General features: G+C 42.8%; 1 long non-coding RNA gene across 1 annotated transcript; it reads right to left on the bottom strand.

Annotated features, from left to right (window-relative positions):
* Positions 1 to 11235: 11235 nt before the first annotated feature.
* Positions 11236 to 12951, bottom strand: LOC117520059. The gene is made up of 3 exons (XR_004563519.1): positions 12665 to 12951; positions 12597 to 12598; positions 11236 to 11497 (listed from the first exon to the last, which is right to left on the bottom strand). It is a non-coding gene; the product is annotated as an uncharacterized LOC117520059 (long non-coding RNA).
* Between the last annotated feature and the right edge of the window lie 5220 nt (positions 12952 to 18171).

The following is an 18171-nucleotide window of genomic DNA, read 5'->3' as shown; positions in this document are numbered from 1 at the left end:
CTGCAGCAGGAGGCAGATGAAACTATGGTGTCATTTGATGTGACTTCGTTGTTCACCTGCATCCCCACCGCTGAGGCCATCTCAGCTGTGAGGCAAAGACTGCTGGAAGATGTGTCTCTACCTGAAAGGACCTAACTCACACCAGACCACATCTGCCAACTCTTGGAGATCTGTCTTAACTCAACTCAACTTTTTTCTTGTATAGCGCCAAATCACAACAAACAGTTGCCCCAAGGCGCTCCACATTGCAAGGCAAGGCCATACAATAATTATGAAACACAGTCTACGTCTAAAGCAACATAACCAAGGGATGGTCCAGGGTCACCCGATCCAGCCCTAACTATAAGCCTTAGCGAAAAGGAAAGTTTTAAGCCTAATCTTAAAAGTAGAGAGGGTATCTGTCTCCCTGATCTGAATTGGGAGCTGGTTCCACAGGAGAGGAGCCTGAAAGCTGAAGGCTCTGCCTCCCATTCTACTCTTACAAACCCTAGGAACTACAAGTAAGCCCGCAGTCTGAGAGCGAAGCGCTCTAATGGGGTAATATGGTACTATGAGGTCCCTAAGATAAGATGGGACCTGATTATTCAAAACCTTATAAGTAAGAAGAAGAATTTTAAATTCTATTCTAGCATTAACAGGAAGCCAATGAAGGGAGGCCAACACGGGTGAGATATGCTCTCTCCTGCTAGTCCCCGTCAGTACTCTAGCTGCAGCATTCTGAACCAACTGAAGGCTTTTTAGGGAACTTTTAGGACAACCTGATAATAATGAATTACAATAGTCCAGCCTAGAGGAAACAAATGCATGAATTAGTTTTTCAGCATCACTCTGAGACAAGACCTTTCTGATTTTAGAGATATTGCGTAAATGCAAAAAGGCAGTCCTACATATTTGTTTAATATGCGCTTTGAATGACATATCCTGATCAAAAATAACTCCAAGATTTCTCACAGTATTACCAGAGATCAGGGAAATGCCATCCAGAGTAACGATCTGGTTAGACACCATGCTTCTAAGATTTGTGGGGCCAAGTACAATAACTTCAGTTTTATCTGAGTTTAAAAGCAGGAAATTAGAGGTCATCCATGTCTTTATGTCTGTAAGACAATCCTGCAGTTTAGCTAATTGGTGAGTATCCTCTGGCTTCATGGATAGATAAAGCTGGGTATCATCTGCGTAACAATGAAAATTTAAGCAATACCGTCTAATAATACTGCCCAAGGGAAGCATGTATAAAGTGAATAAAATTGGTCCTAGCACAGAACCTTGTGGAACTCCATAATTAACTTTAGTCTGTGAAGAAGATTCCCCACCTACATGAACAAACTGTAATCTATTAGACAAATATGATTCAAACCACCGCAGCGCAATGCCTTTAATACCTATGACATGCTCTAATCTCTGTAATAAAATTTTATGGTCAACAGTATCAAAAGCAGCACTGAGGTCCAACAGAACAAGCACAGAGATAAGTCCACTGTCCGAAGCCATAAGAAGATCATTTGTAACCTTCACTAATGCTGTTTCTGTACTATGATGAATTCTAAAACCTGACTGAAACTCTTCAAATAGACCATTCCTCTGCAGGTGATCAGTTAGCTGTTTTACAACTACCCTCTCAAGAATCTTTGAGAGAAAAGGAAGGTTGGAGATTGGCCTATAATTAGCTAAGATAGCTGGGTCAAGTGATGGCTTTTTAAGTAATGGTTTAATTACTGCCACCTTAAAGGCCTGTGGTACATAACCAACTAACAAAGATAGATTGATCATATTTAAGATTGAAGCATTAAATAATGGTAGGACTTCCTTGAGTAGCCTGGCAGGAATGGGGTCTAATAAGCATGTTGATGGTTTGGATGAAGTAACTAATGAAAATAACTCAGACAGAACAATCGGAGAGAAAGAGTCTAACCAAATACCGGCATCACTGAAAGCAGCCAAAGATAACGATACATCTTTGGGATGGTTATGAGTAATTTTTTCTCTAATAGTCAAAATTTTGTTAGCAAAGAAAGTCATGAAGTCATTACTAGTTAAAGTTAATGGAATACTCAGCTCAATAGAGCTCTGACTCTTTGTCAGCCTGGCTACAGTGCTGAAAAGAAACCTGGGGTTGTTCTTATTTTCTTCAATTAGTGATGAGTAGAAAGATGTCCTAGCTTCACGAAGGGCTTTCTTATAGAGCAACAAACTCTTTTTCCAGGCTAAGTGAAGATCTTCTAAATTAGTGAGACGCCATTTCCTCTCCAACTTACGGGTTATCTGCTTTAAGCTACGAGTTTGTGAGTTATACCACGGAGTCAGACACTTCTGATTTAAAGCTCTCTTTTTCAGAGGAGCTACAGCATCCAAAGTTGTCTTCAATGAGGATGTAAAACTATTGACAAGATACTCTAACTCCCTTACAGAGTTTAGGTAGCTACTCTGCTCTGTGTTGGTATATGACATTAGAGAACATAAAGAAGGAATCATATCCTTAAACCTAGTTACAGCGCTTTCTGAAAGACTTCTAGTGTAATGAAACTTATTCCCCACTGCAGGGTAGTCCATCAGGGTAAATGTAAATGTTATTAAAAAATGATCAGACAAAAGGGAGTTTTCAGGGAATACTGTTAAGTCTTCTATTTCCATACCATAAGTCAGAACAAGATCTAAAATATGATTAAAGTGGTGGGTGGACTCATTTACTTTTTGAGCAAAGCCGATAGAGTCTAATAATAGATTAAATGCAGTGTTGAGGCTGTCATTCTCAGCATCTGTGTGGATGTTAAAGTCGCCCACTATAATTATCTTATCTGAGCTAAGCACTAAGTCAGACAAAAGGTCTGAAAATTCACAGAGAAACTCACAGTAACGACCAGGTGGACGATAGATAATAACAAATAAAACTGGACACCATGTATTTCCTGTTTAGGGAGAATTACTACAGGCAGATCCATGGTTGTGCGATTGGGTCTCCAGTATCCACCATTGTGGCCAATCTGTACATGGAGCGAGTGGAGAAGACAGCCTTGACGTTGTTCACAGGCATCTCTCCCAGTCACTGGTTCAGATATGTCGATGACACATGGGTTAAAACCAAGCAACAGGAGGTCAAGGACTTTACAGAACACATCAATTCGGTGGACTCCAATATCAAGTTCACACGTGAGGATGCCAGAAACAACCATTTAGCCTTCTTGGACTGTGATGTTACGATTGGAGAGAACAGGCAGCGCCAGACAGAGGTTTACAGAAAACCCACTCACAATATATCTGCTCTTTGGCTTAAACCACCCCCTTGAACACAAGCTCGGGGTGATCAGGATGCTTCAACACAGAGCCCTACATGTGCCCACAACTGCAGAGGGAAGGGCTAAAGAGCAACAACTTGTACGGAAAACCCTCACAGTATGTGGGTACCCACGTTGGTCCCTGGACAAAGTGCAGAAGTCCCAGAAAACAAAGAGACCAGATAGACAGGAGACGGAGACAAGAAGAAGAGGAGTGTCTCTCCCTTATTTAGCAGGAGTAGGGGAAAAACTACAGAGGATCTTCAGACCGCACAAAATCCCAGTTTACTTTAAACCAGTTAACACCTTGAGAAAGAAATTAGTCCACCCTAAGGACAGGATCCCTAGTTACAAACAGAGCAATGTAGTGTATTCTATCAGACGTCAGGAAAACTGTAATGAACACTACATAGGTGAGACGAAGCAACTTTTACACAAGAGGCTATACCAGCACCGCAGAGAGGTCACCAGTGGACCTCAGTCTGCAGTTCATCCCCACCTGAAAGACACTAACCACACGTTTGAGGACAAGGAAGTTAAAATCTTAGCCAGAGATAAGAAATGGTTTGAGAGAGGTGTCAAGGAAGCATTCTTTGTAAAACAGTTGAAACCCAGCCTTAACCGGGGGGCGGGTCTCAGACACGCTTTGTCCCCTGTTTACAATGTGGTACTCAGGTCAAAGCAGTTTCATTCTTTTGTTCATGGTAATGAGTCATTCACATCATCAGGAGAGTCGTCAAGGGAGCCATCAGGGGAGGCTTCCGTCCTGTCATTAGGAGAGTGCTAACTAGAGCACAATAGGTGCTAATTAGAGCTATTGTTTAGTCACTAGCCTATAGCAGTCAGCCTCTCGGTAGGTGGGGTCTCGTTAGGTTAAATAACTCCAGCTTTTGTTGGCTTCTGGTTTATTCTTCTCTACAAGAGTCAAGACAGAAGTCAGACTACCAGAGCAAGAATTTTAGCTGAGGAAGCTTCTGTGATTTGAAGCGAAATGTCCTCACGTCAAGCAACCCAGTCCAATCGAACATTCAAGCTTCTCTACTATGGAAACCACCTGAACAACTGAGAGCCTACACAGAAACACAGATACATATTAGGCCATGGAAGACTCCATTAAATTCTGGAGGTGATCCAGATCTGGATCCAGATCCTGGATGACCTTATATACATTTTGAAGGATTACGTTAAAACTACTGCATGGTTATTTTGCTTGCTTGCCTCTACTGGTGGTTGGATCTCACTGCGGTATTGTATCACTTCCTGTTCCGGAGCACAGCGGTGTTTTTCTGTATCTGTTAGCTGTTTAATCTGCGCAGTTAGATTGATCTAGTTATCTAGATTACGATTTGTTTCCCAGTGTAATCTTTACGTGCCTTAACTAAAGCACTCCTTCTGCTGAATCACCTCTAAATTATTTACACATTATTCACTTTGCGTGTTTTTAGGAATCCGCTAGCTTAGCGTAGCTACTAGCTCTTAGCCGATTTAGCATGGCGGCTTCTCCTGTCTCTCCCGCACTTTTCTGCTCTGGGTGTGAAATGTTTAGTTATTCCTCGGCCTCCTTTAGCAGTAACGGTACTTGTAATAAGTGTAGCTTATTCGTAGCTTTGGAGGCCAGGCTGGGCGAATTGGAGACTCGGCTCCGCACCGTGGAAAATTCTACAGCTAGCCAGGCCCCTGTAGTCGGTGCGGACCAAGGTAGCTTAGCCGCCGTTAGTTACCCCCTGGCAGATCCCGAGCAGCCGGGAAAGCAGGCTGACTGGGTGACTGTGAGGAGGAAGCGTAGCCCTAAACAGAAGCCCCGTGTACACCGCCAACCCGTTCACATTTCTAACCGTTTTTCCCCACTCGACGACACACCCGCCGAGGATCAAACTCTGGTTATTGGCGACTCTGTTTTGAGAAATGTGAAGTTAGCGACACCAGCAACCATAGTCAATTGTCTTCCGGGGGCCAGAGCAGGCGACATTGAAGGACATTTGAAACTGCTGGTTAAGGCTAAGCGTAAATTTGGTAAGATTGTAATTCACGTCGGCAGTAATGACACCCGGTTACGCCAATCGGAGGTCACTAAAATTAACATTAAATCGGTGTGTAACTTTGCAAAAACAATGTCGGACTCTGTAGTTTTCTCTGGGCCCCTCCCCAATCAGACCGGGAGTGACATGTTTAGCCGCATGTTCTCCTTGAATTGCTGGCTGTCTGAGTGGTGTCCAAAAAATGAGGTGGGCTTCATAGATAATTGGCAAAGCTTCTGGGGAAAACCTGGTCTTGTTAGGAGAGACGGCATCCATCCCACTTTGGATGGAGCAGCTCTCATTTCTAGAAATCTGGCTAATTTTCTTAAATCCTCCAAACCGTGACTATCCAGGGTTGGGACCAGGAAGCAGAGTTGTAGTCTTACACACCTCTCTGCAGCTTCTCTCCCCCTGCCATCCCCTCATTACCCCATCCCCGTAGAGACGGTGCCTGCTCCCAGACTACCAATAACCAGCAAAAATCTATTTAAGCATAAAAATTCAAAAAGAAAAAATAATATAGCACCTTCAACTGCACCACAGACTAAAACAGTTAAATGTGGTCTATTAAACATTAGGTCTCTCTCTTCTAAGTCCCTGTTGGTAAATGATATAATAATTGATCAACATATTGATTTATTCTGCCTAACAGAAACCTGGTTACAGCAGGATGAATATGTTAGTTTAAATGAGTCAACACCCCCGAGTCACACTAACTGTCAGAATGCTCGTAGCACGGGCCGGGGCGGTGGATTAGCAGCAATCTTCCATTCCAGCTTATTAATTAATCAAAAACCCAGACAGAGCTTTAATTCATTTGAAAGCTTGTCTCTTAGTCTTGTCCATCCAAATTGGAAGTCCCAAAAACCAGTTTTATTTGTTATTATCTATCGTCCACCTGGTCGTTACTGTGAGTTTCTCTGTGAATTTTCAGACCTTTTGTCTGACTTAGTGCTTAGCTCAGATAAGATAATTATAGTGGGCGATTTTAACATCCACACAGATGCTGAGAATGACAGCCTCAACACTGCATTTAATCTATTATTAGACTCTATTGGCTTTGCTCAAAAAGTAAATGAGTCCACCCACCACTTTAATCATATCTTAGATCTTGTTCTGACTTATGGTATGGAAATAGAAGACTTAACAGTATTCCCTGAAAACTCCCTTCTGTCTGATCATTTCTTAATAACATTTACATTTACTCTGATGGACTACCCAGCAGTAGGGAATAAGTTTCATTACACTAGAAGTCTTTCAGAAAGCGCTGTAACTAGGTTTAAGGATATGATTCCTTCTTTATGTTCTCTAATGCCATATAACAACACAGTGCAGAGTAGCTACCTAAACTCTGTAAGGGAGATAGAGTATCTCGTCAATAGTTTTACATCCTCATTGAAGACAGCTTTGGATGCTGTAGCTCCTCTGAAAAAGAGAGCTTTAAATCAGAAGTGTCTGACTCCATGGTATAACTCTCAAACTCGTAGCTTAAAGCAGATAACCCGTAAGTTGGAGAGGAAATGGCGTCTCACTAATTTAGAAGATCTTCACTTAGCCTGGAAAAAGAGTCTGTTGCTCTATAAAAAAGCCCTCCGTAAAGCTAGGACATCTTTCTACTCATCACTAATTGAAGAAAATAAGAACAACCCCAGGTTTCTTTTCAGCACTGTAGCCAGGCTGACAAAGAGTCAGAGCTCTATTGAGCTGAGTATTCCATTAACTTTAACTAGTAATGAGTTCATGACTTTCTTTGCTAACAAAATTTTAACTATTAGAGAAAAAATTACTCATAACCATCCCAAAGACGTATCGTTATCTTTGGCTGCTTTCAGTGATGCCGGTATTTGGTTAGACTCTTTCTCTCCGATTGTTCTGTCTGAGTTATTTTCATTAGTTACTTCATCCAAACCATCAACATGTTTATTAGACCCCATTCCTACCAGGCTGCTCAAGGAAGCCCTACCATTATTTAATGCTTCGATCTTAAATATGATCAATCTATCTTTGTTAGTTGGCTATGTACCACAGGCTTTTACTTAAAAAGCCATCACTTGACCCAGCTATCTTAGCTAATTATAGGCCAATCTCCAACCTTCCTTTTCTCTCAAAAATTCTTGAAAGGGTAGTTGTAAAACAGCTAACTGATCATCTGCAGAGGAATGGTCTATTTGAAGAGTTTCAGTCAGGTTTTAGAATTCATCATAGTACAGAAACAGCATTAGTGAAGGTTACAAATGATCTTCTTATGGCCTCGGACAGTGGACTCATCTCTGTGCTTGTTCTGTTAGACCTCAGTGCTGCTTTTGATACTGTTGACCATAAAATTTTATTACAGAGATTAGAGCATACCATAGGTATTAAAGGCACTGCGCTGCGGTGGTTTGAATCATATTTGTCTAATAGATTACAATTTGTTCATGTAAATGGGGAATCTTCTTCACAGACTAAAGTTAATTATGGAGTTCCACAAGGTTCTGTGCTAGGACCAATTTTATTCACTTTATATATGCTTCCCTTAGGCAGTATTATTAGACGGTATTGCTTAAATTTTCATTGTTACGCAGATGATACCCAGCTTTATCTATCCATGAAGCCAGACGACACACACCAATTAGCTAAACTGCAGGATTGTCTTACAGACATAAAGACATGGATGACCTCTAATTTCCTGCTTTTAAACTCAGATAAAACTGAAGTTATTGTACTTGGCCCCACAAATCTTAGAAACATGGTGTCTAACCAGATCCTTACTGTGGATGGCATTACCCTGACCTCTAGTAATACTGTGAGAAATCTTGGAGTCATTTTTGATCAGGATATGTCATTCAAAGCGCATATTAAACAAATATGTAGGACTGCTTTTTTGCATTTACGCAATATCTCTAAAATCAGAAAGGTCTTGTCTCAGAGTGATGCTGAAAAACTAATTCATGCATTTATTTCCTCTAGGCTGGACTATTGTAATTCATTATTATCAGGTTGTCCTAAAAGTTCCCTAAAAAGCCTTCAGTTAATTCAAAATGCTGCAGCTAGAGTGCTGACGGGGACTAGAAGGAGAGAGCATATCTCACCCATATTGGCCTCTCTTCATTGGCTTCCTGTTAATTCTAGAATAGAATTTAAAATTCTTCTTCTTACTTATAAGGTTTTGAATAATCAGGTCCCATCTTATCTTAGGGACCTCGTAGTACCATATCACCCCAATAGAGCGCTTCGCTCTCAGACTGCAGGCTTACTTGTAGTTCCTAGGGTTTGTAAGAGTAGAATGGGAGGCAGAGCCTTCAGCTTTCAGGCTCCTCTCCTGTGGAACCAGCTCCCAATTCAGATCAGGGAGACAGACACCCTCTCTACTTTTAAGATTAGGCTTAAAACTTTCCTTTTTGCTAAAGCTTATAGTTAGGGCTGGATCAGGTGACCCTGAACCATCCCTTAGTTATGCTGCTATAGACGTAGACTGCTGGGGGGTTCCCATGATGCACTGTTTCTTTCTCTTTTTGCTCTGTATGCACCACTCTGCATTTAATCATTAGTGATCGATCTCTGCTCCCCTCCACAGCATGTCTTTTTCCTGGTTCTCTCCCTCAGCCCCAACCAGTCCCAGCAGAAGACTGCCCCTCCCTGAGCCTGGTTCTGCTGGAGGTTTCTTCCTGTTAAAAGGGAGTTTTTCCTTCCCACTGTAGCCAAGTGCTTGCTCACAGGGGGTCGTTTTGACCGTTGGGGTTTTACATCATTATTGTATGGCCTTGCCTTACAATATAAAGCGCCTTGGGGCAACTGTTTGTTGTGATTTGGCGCTATATAAAAAAAAAATTGATTGATTGATTGATTGATTCTCACCAAATTTGCACCACAGACACGTAGTAGAGAAGATTGAATCTTCAACTGGACTGGGTTGCTTGACGCGAGGATGTTTCACTTCAAATCACAGAAGCTTCCTCAGCTAAAATTCTTGCTCTGGTAGTCTGACTTCTGTCTGACCCTTGTCAAGAAGAACAAACAGAAGCCACAAAAGCTGGAGTTTTAAACCTAACCAGACCCCTCCTACCGAGAGGCAGACTGCTATTGGCTAGTGACTAAACAATTGCTTTAATTAACACTTATTGTACTCTTGTTAGCACCCTCCTAATGACAGGGTAGCTGTCCCTCCTAACGATGGGACTGACACGTCTCCTGATGACGTGAATGACTCGTTACCATGAACAAAAGACTGAAACTGCTTTGATCTGAGTACCCCATTTTAAACAGGGGACAAAGCGTGTCTCAGACCCCCTCCCCAGTTAAGGCTGGGTTTCAACTGTTTCACATACAATACCTCCTTGACCCCTCTCTCAAACCATTTCTTCTCTCTGGCTAAGATTTTAACTTTCTTGTTCTCAAACGTGTGGTTAGTGTCTTTAATGTGGAGATGAACTGCAGACTGAGGACCACTGGCGCCCTCTCTGCAGTGTTGGTATAGCCTTTTGTGTAACGGCTGCTTAGTCTCACCTATGTAGTGTTCATGATCAAGGACCTTCAGCTGGACGCAGATGAAACTATGGTGTCATTTGATGTGACATCGTTGTTCACCTGCATCCCCACTGAGGTCCTTAGAATGGGTCTCATTAACATAAGATCACTGTCCTCAAAATCATTGTTGATCAATGATCTAATTATTGATCATCACTTAGAAATGATTGGGCTATGTGAAACCTGGCTTAAACCTACAGCTGTCCTCCCCTTAAATGAGGCCTGCCCACCAGCATATACATTTAGCTCGTGATGCGAAACAAGGCAGGGGTGTTGCTCTTATTTATAAATCTAGGTTTAGCTTATTAGCTGTTGGAGGTTACAAATATAACCTGTTTGAGCATCTGATTCTCCGCTCTGCTCAGGATATTACACATTGCCAAGGTCAGAAGAATAAAAATCAGTCGTATTACTTTCTCACTGTATATAGGCCTCCTGGCCCATATTCTGAATTCTTAGATGAATTGGGTGCGTTCATCTCTAACTTGTCAATGAGTGTAGATAACATTCTGATCATTGGTGACTTTAATATTCATATAAATAAGCCTTCTGATCCCCTCTGCAAATCATTTATGGAAACTGTGGATGCATTAGGATTTCAGCAATGCATTCGGGATTTGAAGCACATTAGTGGAAATACCCTGGTTCTGGTTCTCACACGTGGTATTGCTGTCACAAATATTGACATCATGCCTCTTACATCAGAGGTGTCTGATCACTCACTTATTATACAGCACAAGATTCCCTGGATTACTTTGGGAAGAAAATAGAAGACATCAGGTTAAACATATCCCGGCATGCCTTAACCCAGGCACTACACCCTGATATTGAGGTGGGCGCCACTACTGAGGTATTACCTCGATTTACAGAATTTGATAGTATCTCACTAGGCATGCTGACAAAACTCGTAACGTCAACAAAAAGCACAACCTGTTTATTTGATCCTATTCCAACAAAACTGTTTAAGGACCTGTGGCCCACTCTTGGGCCGACTGTGCTGGAAATTTTTAATCTTTCTTTAACTTCTGGATCTGTTCCTAAATGTTTCAAATCTGCAGTGATTAAACCATTACTTAAGAAACCTAATCTTGACCCTAGTGCAGTAGTGGCCAACCCGCCGGCTCTTTGCCTGGTGTCATGCGGCTCTTACGTTCATGTCCAAGTTTGTGTTTGTGTGTGTATTTATGTGCGTGTTCGCTTCGCTTAAGTTCAATACGGTAATTTTGTTGAATGTGCTTCACTTGGGTTCATTACGGTATTTCGAGATCATGGCAAATGCGCAGGTGCAAAAAGAAAAATTGCAAGAAGAAGAAGAAGAAGGTCAGGGGGTCGATCTTCTGTCAGATCTCAAAATGGCAGGGAAAAAATGTACTGCAAAAAGAAAATATGAAGATGAAAACAGGACGTTTCTAACAGAGTGGGAGAATTTATATTTTTTCGTCGAACGTAATGGCAAGCCATTCTGCCTTATATGTCAGTCGTCATTGGTGCATTTCAAGGCTTCAAATCTTCAGCGTCACTTCAGCTCACTCCACGCTAACATTGACCAGGAATTTCCAAAAGGGACTGAACTTCGCAAGCACAAGCTGACCACTTTGAAAAGTCAGGCAGAAAAGCAGGTACAGGTTTTCAAAAAATTTACGAAGCAGTCAGAGACAGTAACACTTGCATCGTATAAACTGGCTTGGAACATTGCACGGGCTAAAAAGCCATACAACGAAGGGAGTTCGTTAAAAATGCATAATTGACGCTGTTGAAATCTTGTCTCCTGAAACGACAAACTAAAACGCATGGCATCAGACCTCCAACTGTCCCGCCACACTGTTGAACACAGAATATCAGACATTAACACAGTTATTGAATCACAGTTGCACTCTGACCTTCAAGCATGCGAGTATTTCAGTGTCGCATTGGATGAGAGTTGTGACATACAAGACAAGCCTCAGTTGGCAATATTTGCACGCTTTGTGTCAAAGGAATGTGTGATCAAAGAAGAACTCCTGGATATTGTGCCACTGAAAGAACGAACCCGTGGCATAGATGTGAAAGAAACAATGATGGCTACATTTGAGAAAGCAAAACTGCCCCTACAGAAGCTAACCGCAATAGCCACGGATGGCGCACCATCCATGATCGGATCTGTAAACGGGCTCGTGGGGCTGTGCAAAGCCGACGAAACATTTCCCGACTTTTGGAATTTCCACTGCATCATCCATAGGGAGCAACTCGTGTCTAAATCGTTGAATTTAGACAACATCATGAAACCTGTGATGGAAATCGTCAACTACATCCGTACACATGCTCTTAATCACAGGCAATTCAGAATTTCATCGCTGAGCTGGACGAAGAGCTTCCAGGTGACCTGCCACTACACTGCACCGTGAGGTGGCTGTCAAGGGGAAAGGTACTCTCTCACTTCTTTGAACTTTTGGATGCTGTGAAACTCTTCATGGAAGAGAAGACAAGGACTATCCCCAGCTCTCGGACGCCAAATGGATTTTGGATTTGGCCTTTTTGGTCGACATGTTGGGCCACTTGGATAGACTGAACCTTACCCTGCAGGGTAAAATGAAAGTGCTGCCTGATCTGGTGCAAAGTGTGTTTGCGTTTGTCATCAAACTGAAGCTGTTCAAGGCGCATATTCAAAAGGGAGATTTAAGATCACGTTCCCCGTCGACCCATTTAATGCGGATACGGACTGTTTGAAAGCCCCTTTAGTCGCAGATGAGGCAGCCGCTGAGTTGGAGATGATTGATCTCGCTGAGGAGGACCAACTGAAACCTGCTTTAAGGGAAGGGACCACTGAGTTCTGGAAAAGTGTGTCAATGGAAAAATACCCCAATGTCAAAAGGGCTGCACTTAAAATACTGTCAATGTTTGGCTCAACGTACGTCTGTGAGTCTGTGTTTTCTACCATGAAATATGTCAAATCAAAACACCGCTCTGTTATGACTGACACCCATGTGAAAGAATTGCTTCGAGTGGCAACAACGGAGTACGAGCCAGATTTGAGGAGGATTGTTCAAGGGAAGGAATGCCAGAAGTCCCACTAAGCAACATGCATAGTAAGTGCACACTATATTGATTATTGAAAAATGACTGGCCTGTGGTCTTGGTACTGTAGTAAATATGTCATTATCATGTTGGTTTGGGGCATTTGTTATTTGTTATCATGTTGGAGTGACATCAATCTGGCTGAGCCTGTGTGTGTGTGTGTGTGTGTGTGTGTGTGTGTGTGTGTGTGTGTGTGTGTGTGTGTGTGAGAGAGAGAGTGAGGGAGAGGAAGAGATGGTTGGGGGGGTGTGCCGATGTGTATGATGTTGCTGGCCTGTCGTCTTACTATTGTAGGGGTATTTACAATTAATCTGACTGAGCAGAGGTGTGTGTATGTGTGTGTGTGTGTGTGTGTGTGTTTGTGTGTCCATGTTCATGTGCCCGTGTGCTGAAGTGGCTCTTTGCTGTAACCCAGTAAGAAATGTGGCTCTTGGTCTCCGACTGGTTGGCCACCCCTGCCCTAGTGTATTGACAAACTATCGACCGATATCAAATGTATCATTTTTCTCTCAAATTCTAGAAAAGTGGTGTCATGGCAGCTCGTAGGCTATCTTATTGAGAATAATCTCTTTGAGCCACTGCAGTCTGCTTTTAGAAAATATCATTCCACAGAGACGGCTCTCACTAAAGTGGTGAATGATCTTCTGCTTACAATGGATTCAGACACCACTACGGTTCTGTTGCTGTTAGACCTCAGTGCTGCATTTGATACAGTGGATCATCATATTCTACTCGATAGGCTGGAAAATCATTTTGGGATTACTGGGAGTGCCCTTGCATGGCTGACATCATACTTGACCAGTCGTTCTCACTGTGTTTTGTACAGTAACACTACCTTTAGACCCCATTCCTGCCAGGCTGCTCAAGGAAGTCCTACCATTATTTAATGCTTCAATCTTAAATATGATCAACTTATCTTTGTTAGTTGGCTATGTACCACAGGCTTTTAAGGTAGCAGTAATTAAACCATTACTTAAAAAGCCATCACTTGACCCAGCTATTTTAGCTAATTATAGGCCAATCTCCAACCTTCCTTTTCTCTCAAAGATTCTTGAGAGGGTAGTTGTAAAACAGCTAACTGATCACCTGCAGAGGAATGGTCTATTTGAAGAGGTTCAGTCAGGTTTTAGAATTCATCATAGTACAGAAACAGCATTAGTGAAGGTTACAAATGATCTTCTTATGGCCTCGGACAGTGGACTCATCTCTGTGCTTGTTCTGTTAGACCTCAGTGCTGCTTTTGATACTGTTGACCATAAAATTTTATTACAGAGATTAGAGCATGTCATAGGTATTAAAGGCACTGCGCTGCGGTGGTTTGAATCATATTTGTCTAATAGATTACAGTTTGTTCATGTAAATGGGGAATCTTCTTCACAGACTAAAGTTAATTATGGAGTTCCACAAGGTTCTGTGCTAGGACCAATTTTATTCACTTTATACATGCTTCCCTTAGGCAGTATTATTAGACGGTATTGCTTAAATTTCATTGTTACGCAGATGATACCCAGCTTTATCTATCCATGAAGCCAGAGGACACACACCAATTAGCTAAACTGCAGGATTGTCTTACAGACATAAAGACATGGATGACCTCTAATTTCCTGCTTTTGAACTCAGATAAAACTGAAGTTATTGTACTTGGCCCCACAAATCTTAGAAGCATGGTGTCTAACCAGATCTTTACTCTGGATGGCATTTCCCTGACCTCTAGTAATACTGTGAGAAATCTTGGAGTCATTTTTGATCAGGATATGTCATTCAAAGCGCATATTAAACAAATATGTAGGACTGCCTTTTTGCATTTACGCAATATCTCTAAAATCAGAAAGGTCTTGTCTCAGAGTGATGCTGAAAAACTGATTCATGCATTATTTCCTCTAGGCTGGACTATTGTAATTCTTTATTATCAGGTTGTCCTAAAAGTTCCCTAAAAAGCCTTCAGTTGATTCAAAATGCTGCAGCTAGAGTACTGACGGGGACTGGCAGGAGAGAGCATATCTCACCCGTGTTGGCCTCTCTTCATTGGCTTCCTGTTAATTCTAGAATAGAATTTAAAATTCTTCTTCTTACTTATAAGGTTTTGAATAATCAGGTCCCATCTTATCTTAGGGACCTCGTAGTACCATATCACCCATTAGAGCGCTTCGCTCTCAGACTGCAGGCTTACTTGTAGTTCCTAGGGTTTGTAAGAGTAGAATGGGAGGCAGAGCCTTCAGCTTTCAGGCTCCTCTCCTGTGGAACCAGCTCCCAATTCAGATCAGGGAGACAGATACCCTCTCTACTTTTAAGATTAGGCTTAAAACTTTCCTTTTCGCTAAGGCTTATAGTTAGGGCTGGATCGGGTGACCCTGGACTATCCCTTGGTTATGCTGCTTTAGACGTAGACTGTGGGGGGGGGGTTCCCATGATGCACTGTTTCTTTCTCTTTTTGCTCTGTATGCATCACTCCGCATTTAATCATTAGTGATCGATCTCTGCCCCCCTCCACAGCATGTCTTTTTCCTGGTTCTTTCCCTCAGCCCCAACCAGTCTCAGCAGAAGACTGCCCCTCCCTGAGCCTGGTTCTGCTGGAGGTTTCTTCCTGTTAAGAGGGAGTTTTTCCTTCCCACTGTTGCCAAGTGCTTGCTCACAGGGGGTCGTTTTGACCGTTGGGGTTTTTCATAATTATTGTATGGCCTTGCCTTACAATATAAAGCGCCTTGGGGCAACTGTTTGTTGTGATTTGGCGCTATATAAAAAAAAAGTTGATTGATTGATTGACCTCTAACTTTAGTGACATGAAATTTGGGGTTCCACAGGGGTCTATCTTAGGACCCCTGCATTTCTCCCTTTATATAGCATCCCTTGGGCACATATTGCGGCGTTTTGGGATTACCTTTCACAGCTATGCAGATGATACTCAGTTATACATGCCGATAATTGCTGGTAATCTCATTCACATAAAATCCTTAGAAGATTGCCTTGCAGCAGTGAGAAGTTGGATGTCTAGAACCTTCCTACTTTTAAACTCTGATAAGACTGAAATGATGGTTCTTGGTCCAGTGAGACATCGGCATCAATTTGACCAGTTAACACTCAGCCCAGGCTCGTGTGTCATACATCACACTGACAAAGTGAGGAACCTTGGGGTAATTTTTGATCCTTCGTTGTCCTTTGGCCTCCACATTAGAAATATTACGAGGACTGCTTTCTTCCACCTGCAAAATTTGGCGAAGATTCCTCCCTTCCTGTCTATGGCTGATACTGAGACCCTGATCCATGCGCTCATCTCTTCTAGGTTGGACTACTGCAATGTTCTATTTTCTGGTTTACCGCAGTCTAGCATTAGGGGTCTGCAATTGGTTCAAAATGCTGCAGCCAGACTTTTGACACGAAGCAGAAAGTTTGACCACATTACACCCATTTTGGCGTCTCTTCACTGGCTTCCTGTCCCAGTGAGATCAGATTTTAAGGTTCTGCTACTAACCTATAAAATTATTCATGGACTGGCACCTCCCTACCTAGCTGACCTAACTAAACCTTACGTACCGGCCCAGGCTCTGCGTTCTCAGGGTGCAGGACTACTTTGTGTCCCTAAGGTGAATAAGAAGTCTGTGGGTCACAGAGCTTTCTCTTATCGTGCCCCTGTTCTGTGGAATGATCTCCCTGCGTCAATAAAACAGTCAGATTCTGTGGAGACTTTCAAGTCCAGACTTAAGACGCACTTATTTTCCCTTTCATATGGCTAGCATACTGGTACAGTTTTGTTTTAACGCTTTTACTCTTTTAATTCATTTATTAGTAATTGGAGAGGGCTGCAGCCTCAACTTTACCTAAATTCTGGGTCTTTTAGTGAAGTTTAGGGCTAGTGGCCGGCGATCACCTTAGTATTTCTTCTGTTTTTCTTGTTGATTAATGCTGGCAAATTATACAGTACTTTTTTGTCTTTCTGATGCCTGATTCTGTTTTTTCTCTCTGTTTAAGGTGCAGCTCCATCCAGAGATGGGAGTTGTATTCGTGTTGGTGACCCTCCTGTCCTGTGCGCCAACAACATTTCTTGTATATTCGTCCGCGAATTGTTCTGTGAATTGTTCTGTAATTTATGTTTGCATCATGGCACAAGCAGAGGGTCACCCCTTTGAGTCTGGTCTGCTTGAGGTTTCTTCCTCAGAGGCAGTTTTCTGTTGTGAAAGTGTAGGAACACGGACCCACAACAGGGGGCGCAATGAACGGACAATGGAGAAGGTAAATAACAAGGTTTACTATTGTGAAACGAGCACAATAAATACAACAATCACAATTTGGGGTCGAATCCGCTGGTGTCGTGTGGGCAGGCTCGAAGGTAGGAGACGTCCTCTCAGTCGAACCGAACCACCCAGATCTCCTCTGCCACCGAACCCTGGAAATACTGGAACCGCCAAGTCCCGAATTCCCAGGTGGCCACTGCCTCCGCTCGTCGGATCCGGTACTGCTGGCGGGAGAGAGCAACAACACACAGGTGTGGATGTGACCGCACCCAGTAACGGAGAGGGGAGAAGCCGCCTCCACCTCTTGTCAAAGTACAGCAGGAAGGTGAGTACTTATCCAAGCAATGAAGCTATCAGTAGTCAACAGTCCCGAAAAGGTTTAACAAGTTTAGCTGGTTGTTCAGAATATAAATGCAGAGAATATTACCTCAGTCTTAGGCGATATCTCGGCACTGAGGTGGAGACGCCGTCCTCCTGATATACCTCTGTGCTGAGTGGAACAGCTGTGTCTGGTGATGGGTGACAGCTGTCACCCAGGCTACTCCCATAAGGCGGCAGCGCCCTCTGGTGCCTGGAGCCCGCACTCCAGGCAGGGCGCCCTCTGGTGGTGGTGGGCCAGCAGTACCTCCTCTTCAGCGGCCCACACAACAGTTTTCCTTACCACTGTTGCTCTGGGGGATGGTAAGGTTAGACCTTACCTGTGTGAAGTGCTTTGAGGCATCTCTGTTGTGATTTGGCGCTATATAAAGGACAATAAATTGAGATTGAGATGGATTCTCACCAAATTTGCGCCACAGGTTGATGGGCATGGAAGACTCCGCTGCATTTTGGAGGTGACCTGGATCAGGATTGGCAGACATCAGAAGTCTCTGATTGCTCTTGTTTCAGTTACATTCAGTTTATCCATACAGTACCAAATCACAACATAAGTCACCCCAAGGAGCCATACACAAGTAAGGTTTATCCTTACACACCATGAGCAGGCACATTAGTAGCAGTGGTGGGTAAAAACTCCCTCGGTGTCTTTATAAGTAGAGGAAGATGACTGAAGCAGACCAGACTCAGTGGAGTGACCAACCACCTGTTTGTCAA

This window comes from Thalassophryne amazonica, chromosome 11 (genome assembly GCF_902500255.1).
Source record: "Thalassophryne amazonica chromosome 11, fThaAma1.1, whole genome shotgun sequence".
Lineage (NCBI taxonomy): Eukaryota > Metazoa > Chordata > Actinopteri > Batrachoidiformes > Batrachoididae > Thalassophryne > Thalassophryne amazonica.
The sequence above is the reverse complement of the archived record's forward strand: the minus strand, read 5'-3'. Positions and strand labels throughout refer to the sequence as shown.